The 10,647-nt window shown below is 44.2% G+C and overlaps 2 protein-coding genes across 4 annotated transcripts in view; both read left to right on the top strand.

The window, feature by feature from the left end:
* LOC120544555 (E3 ubiquitin-protein ligase Siah2-like) overlaps nt 1-10,647 on the top strand; it is a gene marked incomplete at its 3' end in the record, with an annotated part of 540,100 nt that overhangs the window by 88,129 nt on the left and 441,324 nt on the right.
* Nucleotides 1-10,647, top strand: part of LOC120544564 (cornifelin homolog A-like) — a 33,376-nt gene that overhangs the window by 16,652 nt on the left and 6,077 nt on the right. Inside the window, exon 2 of one of the 3 annotated variants that reach the window (XM_039778430.1) lies at nt 8,260-8,352. The gene's annotated coding sequence lies outside the window, so the exon portion shown is untranslated. Of the gene's footprint in view, nt 1-8,259; nt 8,353-9,789; nt 9,824-9,943; nt 10,082-10,647 lie in introns of those variants that run through there. The other 2 variants (XM_039778431.1, XM_039778432.1) reach the window with 2 other exon arrangements.

Below are 10,647 nucleotides of genomic sequence, written 5' to 3'. Positions count from 1 at the left end.
ATAACGTTATATCTTTCAGAGTTTATTCAGTCTATGCCGTAGACATATTAGTTTTCGATTGGGAACCCAGAAATTCCACGTCAAATTGAACGCAACACGTCCATGCCCCTCGCCTGGCATCATAGCGGTACCGAAAGTCGGAAAACAGCGGCAGAGTCCTATTTAATTATGACTGTGTCCGATAAAAGCAAGTGCCTCGCAGTGGAAGGTGGTAAAATCAGTGGACAATTAAGGGAAAAATCCCACGAATTTGAAAGTACATGTGAGAAGCGAGCACAAGGAGGCTAACCTAGCTTACCTTAACAAGCAGTGACAGGGCAAGGAGAACGCAAAGCCCCCTTCCCCCGAAACAGAAGCTATTATAACCCCGGTACAGGGTATGGATGTATGGGACCAGGGTATGGATGTATGGGACCAGGGCATGGACGTATGGGTACATGGTATGGATGTATGGGACCAGGGTATGGATGTATGGGACCAGGGCATGGACGTATGGGTACATGGTATGGATGTATGGGGCCAGGGCGTGGATGTATGGGACCAGGGCGTGGATGTATGGGGCCAGGGTATGGATGTATGGGACCAGGGCGTGGATGTATGGGGCCAGGGCGTGGATGTATGGGTACAGGGCGTGGATGTATGGGTACAGGGCGTGGATGTATGGGTACAGGGCGTGGATGTATGGGACCAGGGCATGGATGTATGGGACCAGGGCATGGATGTATGGGACCAGGGCATGGATGTATGGGTACAGGGCGTGGATGTATGGGGCCAGGGCGTGGATGTATGGGACCAGGGCGTGGATGTATGGGACCAGGGCATGGATGTATGGGACCAGGGCATGGATGTATGGGTACAGGGCGTGGATGTATGGGTACAGGGCATGGATGTATGGGTACAGGGCGTGGATGTATGGGACCAGGGCATGGATGTATGGGACCAGGGCATGGATGTATGGGTACAGGGCATGGATGTATGGGTACAGGGCGTGGATGTATGGGGCCAGGGCATGGATGTATGGGGCCAGGGCCAGGCAGAATGACGAAGACAACAGCAGGACAGAGAACACTACAGGAGGGCTTTCACAGGTGACCCGATAGCTGCTAGTTAGTAAATACTTATGAACACTAAAAGTGTGAGGAAGTGTGGGTTAATATGTGTGTTGATACTGGGTTATTTACACAACTGTGTGAGTCGATTGACTTCAAAAAGTTTGCAACTTTACTCGAACCAAAGTTCAAAACACCTGTTGATATCTGTCTTCTTCAGTCTGTTGGCTATTTCGGTTTTGTCCTGGGACAGTTACTAAAACATTTAACACGTACTGCTGCGTCTTGTGTAGACTGTTTACATATTTGTGCTCATCATCATATGTACATTTTATGTACCGGTGTTATTGTTGAATACTAATATTATTACACAATGCTACAAATAACCCATATTACAAAAAAAGACTAAAACTAAGCATTTTCCAAAACTAAAAACTAAACTAAACTAGCAAACCGCTTTTAAAACTAATTAAAACTAAACTGAATTTGAAAACAAAGTCAAAATGAAATAAAAATAAAAACTATAATAACCTTGGTACCCGCAGGGTCTTAAAAGTCTTTGGGCCTTATTTTAATGATCTGAGCGCACGGCACGAAGCGCCTGGCGCAGGTGTGTTTAGGGCGTGTCCAAATCCACTTTTGCTAGTTTGACGGTGGTAAAAAAATGGTTGCCTGATCCTAAAGGGTTGTACTTAATCAGAGGAGTGTTTTAGCCAGGCGCGTTTGGACCTTGGAGCATTGCTATTATGATGGAGGATTTGCACCGTAATATTTTTATTAGTAATCTTCTGTGTGTGTGTGTGTGTGTGTGTGTGTGTGTGTGCGCTACTGTAACAATCATAGTGTGCGTGCGCTGTGCACGAGCCTAGCAGCATTTTACTGCTTTACTTGCTCTGTTAAAATAACAATGAAATGCTGCGTTATTGACTTTAGACCAGGTTTTTGTTGGTCAATGGAGCGATCACTTCCTGCTGCCTCAAGATAGCAATACTCCCAGAATGCACCTGAACACACCTCCCTGTAAGACCAGCACGCCCAGAATGCACCTGAACACACCTCCCTGTAAGACCAGCAAGCCCAGAATGCACCTGAACACACCTCCCTGTGAGACCAGTACGCCCAGAATGCACCTGAACACACCTCCCTGTAAGCCCAGCACGCCCAGAATGCACCTGAACACACCTCCCTGTAAGACCAGCAAGCCCAGAATGCACCTGAACACACCTCCCTGTAAGACCAGCAAGCCCAGAATGCACCTGAACACACCTCCCTGTAAGACCAGCAAGCCCATGGGGCCACAAATGGATCCAGGTGCGTTTGCTATTTAAACAATGTGGGCGCTGGACGGGAAACTGACAACTGTGTTGGGCTTTGCGCCGCGCCGGGGGCAAGATAGGGCCCCAAATCTCTTTAAATCTCTTAAATTTTAGGGTGCCGGGGTAGCTCAGTTGGTAGAGTGCGCGCCTAATATATAGATGTTTCCTCCTCAATGCCGCAGGTTCAACTCCGACCTGTGTCCCTTTGCTGCATGTCATTCCCCCTCTCTCTCCGCTTTCATGTCTTCAGCTGTCGTGTCAAAAATACCCCAAATACCCCAAAATATATCTTTTAAAATAAATCTCTTATATATAATATAATACTCACAAATCAAGGCCTTTTAAAAGTCTTAAATTTCATTCACAAACGTCTAACATTTGTATTGTCCTTTCATAAGATGAAACACCTCCTTTGTTTCATCACAAAGCATGTGTGTTGAGTACTACACTGAAATGTCAACGTGACATCATGACTTTGCGTAAACATACACGGCACTTTCCTAAAGCCAAGTGTTACCTGTACGCATTATGAGCTCTCAGCGTGTACTTCTACGCTGTATACAGCCACGTGGCGTCTTGTTGCGAGAACGTCACACACGTGTGTATTTAAAACAAATAAAAGGTTGGGTTTAGGAAAAGAACATTGGGAAAGGTTTTAGTAACACAAAAAAACTTGGGGGAAGGCATAAAAATAATTAAAGGCCAAACGACATTGATAAACGTGTTGATAAATGCGTCTTGATAACACGCCAAAATGGCATATGAACTGGCGTCTGTGACCATGTGAGATACGCCACTTTATGACATCAGTCTGAAAATGTTGTTTTAAGTTCAAGTTTCTGATAAACACTCATTTGTATATCCTTAAATCTTTACTGGTATCCAGAGCCGACCCATAAGCAAACTAAGCGTCTGCTTAAGGGCCCCGTGGCTACCAGAGGGGCCCCGTGGCTACCAGAGGGGCCCCGTGGCTACCAGAGGGGCCCCCAGGAGCGCTTGAAATGTCCCACAATAGAGCTCATAACACAGCCGGTCTATTTAAAGATAGTGTTGCTGCTAATAGGTCTCACATTAGTCTTTAAAATGCTTATTTGTACATGATGAGTGCTTAAACTAATATTTACAATACACTGTTGGTTTAGTGCCAAGTGCAGTATCATTAGTTATTTAGTATTTACTTAGTATTATTATTATTTATTTAATATGCTACTATCTTGAGAGTTGGTTGCTGCTTAGTCAGTATCGTGGCCTGTGTATGTGTATTTCTTGCTTGTTTTTGATGCCCATTTATGCAATATGATGTCATTGACAGTGTTTCTCTGCTTGTCTGTATGCCTGATTAAGTGTTGTCTTGTCTTGTTGATACGACTGGTAGGCTAAAAAAAGAATTGCCCTACGGGGATGAATAAAGTTGTTTGAATTGAACTGAACATGAAAAACAAAAGGGAGAGTTCTCTGCGCTACTGCAGACCACAACAATCCGGTGCAACCAAGGCAGGACACAACACTATAAAATAGCAAAAAAATTGCCGCTGCAACACATTTGTCTTCTTACTTGATGGTTTTATTTCTTACGGTGCATAACAGTGACTTACGTTTCGATGTAAGATTACATCTTCATCAGAGTCCTTGGAGAGAATGGGCAATGAAGCCCTTAATGAGAATCAACAGGTGTGATTGTGCACAGAAGGGGCGGTGACAATCTGAAGCTACACCCATCTCAACCAAGGCGTTACACTCATTAAAGGGCAAATGCCCACAACCAAGTCAAAAGTCAATACAAACAAAGATGTAAAAATGTAAACATGTTCACAATGCAATGGGGACTAAAAGTATATCTATCTTAGATACTATACTGTAACATACTTTGACATTAGAGAAAGCAAGTCAGATTAAATTCTTCATTTAAACCTAGAGGTTCTAAAGTGCCGAGTGTATGTATCCAAAATGCTTCCCTGCATAGGAGTTTATTAATGACATCGCCACCCCTGGATGGGGGGGTGATTTTCTCAATTCCCCAGAACCTCAGTGATGCAGGGGAGCCCTGATTGGCCTGCTTATAATGCCTCGCCATGGCATAACGGTTACGTTCTGGGTGCGAATAGCTATCTTATGTTCAGATACCCTTAGTTTGAGCTGACGTTTTGTTTGACCTATATACGCCAGTCCACAAGGACATTTCAGAAGGGACACTACATGTGTACTGTTGCAATTAATAAATGAAGAGATAGAATATTTCTTGCCAGTGCGGGGATGTGTAAATTCCTTTGCATTGGTCGAATTCGAGCATTTTGCGCAATTTCCACATTTCTAGAAACCCAGGGGTGGGTTGGAAAGCCAAGTAGTCGGAGATGGGTTAGACATGTCTGAGTGGACCAATCGGTCACGAATATTACGCCTAAATATGAACCTGGGCGGGTTGGCGCATATATCTTTGCGTGTCGGGCCACTCTTAAAGGTATAGTGGAGGATTTTCCCGAATTTTAGAAAAGATCCGCCCTCTCCACTTTCTACCTGCTCCCGAGAGGGAACGCCTATTAAACGTGTGCACGAGAGTGCTCTGTTTACAAGTTGCTGTCGGCATGGCTCATACGAGTTACTTTCAGAAAGAAGATTTTAACTTTTTCACAAATGGAGATGTTTACCGTGTCTGCGCGGTGCGTGACTTGTGCCAGGGCTAGCATCGCTAATCATAGCGTACATCAACTTTCACTAGCAGTGATTTTAAAAGGATTTCTCCAAATAGCCAAACTTTACCTGTCGAGTAGAAACTTGGCGACTGAGGCATCAGTGGAGAGCCCAACCTGGGCTTTCAGCGCCCGCTGGCGCGTGCGGAAACATTCTCCCAAAAAACACTCCGGTCTTGTTTCTTTCTTCAGAGGCCTTTCTCTTCTTGTCATACCTTTCGTAGACACTCGTAGCTCACCACACATATACACCTGAAAGTATTCATGCGCAGAAAGCGAAAACTACCCTAGGGACGAGCACGTACGACGGCCTTACGTAAACACAGCGCCAGAATGATTGACAACTAGGAGGACCAATAGTCTTGATGATCCACCCGGAAAAAGAAAATCAATCACAAATCACAATACCTTTAAGGACTTACCAGTGCTCGCGAATAACGTTTTTTTTATTCTTCCTGCTTCTGGAGTGTAGCCGGTCAAAAAAAATACACTGGGCGTTGTTTGTAACTTTGGTTTTTTATCTTAAAGAGTGAGGCGCGATCTGTACTGTGAGCCCTGTCCCATGCTTTTGTAATGTCAGATTTATCATAACGGTGCGCTAAATGAGCTGCTTTGGACATGAAATCAGCTAAGGTACTACAATTTCTTCTGACTCGCAAAAACTGACCCACTGGTATATTACGGACCAGATAAGGCGAGTGATTGCTGTCGGCTCGTAACAGGGTGTTCCTACTTAGGGGTTTACGATAGATGGTAGATTTTGGAATATTATTTACGTCCTTAAAGATGGTGAGATCTAAAAAAAATCAATGGACTGGTTATCACATTCCACAGTAAAGGACAAATAGTCAGTGGAAGAATTTACATAAGTCAAAAATTGATTTAGCTCACTAGGGGTACCCTTCCATATTAAAAGAACATCGTCTATGTATCTGCGCCACAGTGATATTTTGAATTGAAAGGGGTTATTTATGATATTGTGTATATATTTTTCTTCCCATAAACCCATCACCAAACAAGCATAAGAGGGTGCAAAAGCACTCCCCATAGCAGTCCCTTGTAGTTGTAAATAAAATTTGCCAGAATATTTAAAGAAATTATTCGATAGAATGATCTCAACAAGATTAACAAGAAATTCTGATGGAGGCAGAGCGTCAGTGGGACGTTTAGCAAGGTAGCGCGACATGGCTTGCAGGCCTATGTGATGGGGTATGCATGTATAAAGACTTTGCACATCCGAGGACATCATTGTTTTCACAGTTCCAGTCATTAATCAAATTCAAAACATCAGTTGTATCCCCCAGATATGATGGTAAGCTGTGAACATATTTTCTTAGAAAACAATCAACAAATTGTGAGATACAATAGGGCGCGGAGGAGGATCATCAAGTCGTTTGTGAATTTTGGGTAGACCATAGAATACTGGACATCGGGGGTAGTCGCTCAACAGAAAAGCCTTTTCTTTATCAATTATCCAGCCTTTTTTGTGAGATATATCACTAAATTCATCGATCATATTTTTTTGTGCTCGAGGTAGGGTTACATAGAAGAGGCTGATAGTGTTTTTCATCATTTAGCAATTTCGATATACCACAATCATAATTGGTTAAACCCATAACAACGACAGCGCCCCCCCTTGTCGGCAGGGCGAATAATAATGTCCTGTCTAGATTCCAAAGAGCGTAGTGCATCCAGTTTGCTTTTTGTCATGTTTTTTATTTTTAGAGGGACAAAGGGCACTTATTTTGGCCATGTCTTGCTCAACTAACTGACTAAAAGTGTGACAATGGTGGCATTTAAATTAGAAGAGGGCAAAAACCTAATTTCTTTTTTAAAGGGAGTCACTTCTCTGGGGGTTTCGCTAGTACTGGAATCATAATTTCAGCTTACAGTAGTACTGTTAGACAAGACACTAAACCTAGAAGAGAAATGTTTAAGGTGAAGCTGTCTAAAGAATTTAAACGAGTCCACTTTCAGAGAGAGAGAGTTGGTGTAATTAGACGATGCAAACGAAAGTCCTTTCTGAAGCACTGCTTTCTCAGTATCCGTAAGGGCCGAGTCCGAGATGTTGATTAGGGTCTCCTCTGGTTTCTCTTCTTCCCCCTTGAGCCCCGCCTCGACTTTGGCGTTTGTAGCCTCGATCCAGAAAAGACATAGGGTTGGAGTGTAGTAGACCACCACCTCCGACATCACTCGGATCATCAGAAGAGTCTCTCTCGCTTGCTGTTGAAAGAGGCATGTGCCTGTTTGTCTTGGGCAGGGATGGGCGGTTATTCCTAGGAAACTTCCTTCTGTAAGTCCTGTGTTTTACTCCTCCTCCACACCAACCAACCTCCCTCTGCGCACTTCTGTCTTTTCGTACTACTCGCTACGGCGATAATTCACACGTAATGTAGGTCAATGGAGGCCGAACGGCGTTGATAAACACGCTAAAAAGCGACTATGCGTCTTGATAACTCGCCAAAATAGCATACGAACTGGTGTCTGTGACTATGACATCAGTCTGAAAATGTTTTAAGTTCAAGTTCCTGATAAACACTCATTTGTATAGCCTTAAATCTTTACTGGTATCCAGAGCTGACCCATAAGCCAACTAAGCGTCTGCTTAGGGGCCCCGTGGCTACCAGAGGGGCCCCGTGGCTACCAGAGGGGCCCCCCAGGAGCGCTCGAAATGTCCCACAATAGAGCTCATAACAGAGCCGGTCTATTTAAAGATAGTGTTGCTGCTAATAGGTCTCACATTAGTCTTTAAATGCTTATTTATACATGATGAGTGCTTAAACTAATATTTACAATACACAAGTTGGTTTAGTGCCAAGTCCAAGTGGCAACATGTTACAATGTGGAGAGTCCCCCCAAACCAGATCCTGCTCAGGGCTCCCCAAAAGTCTAGGGCCAGCCCTGCTGGTATCCCTTTTTATATCCTACAAACTTTTGCCACTATGTCCCATGTAGCTGGTATTACATTCCATTCAAAATGGTTGTGGAAACCTGGTGGTGTCTTGTTTGAATACAGCAACAGGAATCTTACACCCAGACCTTTTGTGTGTTTAGGACAACAATGTGTAAATGATGTGTGTTTGCTAATGTCATCGTGGCCCAACCCTCGTTTTGATTCACTGCTGGTTTCTGTAACGAAGTGATGAAGCAGCGCAGGGCGGACTGGTTGGTCCGGTTTGTTCTCTCAGCTATGTAAGTTGTCTGCAGGTATCTCTGAACTGATGCAGTGCTGATATCAGCAGTGACTGGACGTGCGACTCAGAGCTCTCTCTCTCTCTCTCTCATCACACAGATACACAGGTAAGACTTTAACTCACACCTTATTATTATAATAATAATAATAATAATAATATATAAATACTGGTCTGTACACACTTCGCTTTTTCTAATCTTTAACCGGTCTACTGTTAGTATTTGTGTCATGTCATTTCCCTCTGTAATGATTATATTCAGTTTTTTGTAAAGCACTTTGTAAACTTCGCTTTAAAGCAATTTACCATGAAATATTAGATATTTTGGTTACACTTTACTTGAAGGTATCTACGTAAGAGTGACATGACACTGTCACGAACGTGTCACGAACATTATAAACAAGTCGTAAAGGTTTATGACATAATTTCTGTCATTACATAGCATGTGTGTGTGTCTGTGTCTCTGTGTGTGTCTGTGTCTCTTTGTGTGTCTCTGTGTGTGTGTGTGTGTGTCTTGTGTGTCTCTGTGTGTGTGTGTGTGTGTGTCTTGTGTGTCTCTGTGTGTGTGTGTGTGTGTCTCTGTATGTGTGTCTGTCTGTGTCTCTTTGTGTGTCTCTGTGTGTGTGTGTGTTGTGTTTTTGTTGTGTGTGTCTGTGTCTCTTTGTGTGTCTTGTGTGGTCTGTGTGTGTGTGTGTTTTGTGTGTCTGTGTGTGTTCTGTGTGTGTGTGTGTGTGTGTGTGTGTGTGTGTGTATGTATGTGTGTCTGTGTGTGTGTGTGTGTGTGTGTGTGTCTGTGTCTCTTTATGTGTCTTTGTGTGTGTCTTGTGTGTTTGTGTGTGTGTGTCTCTTTGTGTGTGTGGTGTGTGTGTGTGTGTGTTTGGTGTGTGTGTGTTTGTGTGTGTGTCTTGTGTCTGTGTGTGTGTGTGTGTCTCTCTTTGTGTGTGTCTGTGTGTGTGTTTTGTGTGTGTGTGTGTGTGTCTGTGTGTGTGTGTGTGTCTCTTTGTGTCTGTGTGTATTGTGTGTATGTGTCTCTGTGTGTGTGTGTGTGTCTCTTTGTGTGTGTATGTGTCTCTGTGTGTGTCTCTGTGTGTTTGTGTGTTTGTGTGTCTCTGTGTGTGTTCTCTGTGTGTGTGTGTGTCTGTGTGTGTGTCTCTGTGTGTCTCTGTGTGTGTCTACTGAGTGTGTGTGTGTCTCTGTGTGTGTGTACTGAGTGTGTGTCTCTGTGTGTCTCTGTGTGTGTCTACTGAGTGTGTGTGTGTGTGTGTGTGTGTGTGTGTGTGTGTGTGTGTGTCTCTGTGTGTCTCTTGTGTGTGTGTGTGTGTGTGTGTCTGTGTGTGTGTGTGTGTGTGTGTGTGTGTGTGTGTGTGTTTTCTCTGTGTGTTCTGTGTCTGTGTGTGTGTGTGTGTGTGTGTGTGTGTGTGTGTGTGTGTGTGTTTTCTGTGTGTGTGTGTGTGTGTGTGTGTGTGTGTGTGTGTGTCTGTGTGTGTGTGTGTGTGTGTGTGTGTGTGTGTGTGTGTGTGTGTGTGTGTGCTGTGTGTGCGTGCAGTTGCTGAATCTGTCTTCATTTCAGATCAACAAAGGTCAGTTTAAAAGACTTTCCCGCTCACCATTTCCTGGTTAGCTCTCCACCAATCAGATGGGTCATTTGAGTCTGACTGCATACACGTCAAATCGGCCAAAATGAACGCCGACGGCACGGGACACACCGAACAGACTCGAGTCACCGACCTCGCCAGACTGTCAGACGGCCGATTATCAGCCCTGTGTGTCAGCGCCTTTAGAGTCAGCGTTCATGTGTCAGGACACTGTTCATGTCACTCTTATGTAGATACCTTCAAGTAAAGTGTTACATTTTTATTTATTTAATTATTATTTTTTATTTAAAAGGGGGACATTTTTAAGAGATACTTATCCATTCATGTATGCGCTGTGAAGTAAGGTCTGGCTAGACCCCCGAAGCCTTCTGGGATATGAGAAAACAAACAATCACAATCACTTTTGGTTGATCTGTGCTAAGCTAGGCTAGTTGGAGCCGGTTCGCTCCAGGATCTGTGCTAAGCTAGGCTAGATGGAGCCGGTTACCTCCAGGATCTGTGCTAAGCTAGGCTAGATGGAGCCGGTTACCTCCAGGATCTGTGCTAAGCTAGGCTAGATGGAGCCGGTTACCTCCAGGATCTGTGCTAAGCTAGGACAGTTGGAGCTGGTTTCCTCCAGGATCTGTGCTAAGCTAGGCTAGTTGGAGCTGGTTTCCTCCAGGACCTGTGCTAAGCTAGGCCAGTTGGAGCTGGTTTCCTCCAGGATCTGTGCTAAGCTAGGCCAGTTGGAGCTGGTTTCCTCCAGGACCTGTGCTAAGCTAGGCCAGTTGGAGCTGGTTTCCTCCAGAATCTGTGCTAAGCTAGGCCAG

The sequence above is a fragment of the Perca fluviatilis genome, chromosome 16 (genome assembly GCF_010015445.1).
Source record: "Perca fluviatilis chromosome 16, GENO_Pfluv_1.0, whole genome shotgun sequence".
Lineage (NCBI taxonomy): Eukaryota > Metazoa > Chordata > Actinopteri > Perciformes > Percidae > Perca > Perca fluviatilis.
Note: the sequence above shows the minus strand (reverse complement) of the source record. Positions and strands in the feature narration are given on the sequence as shown.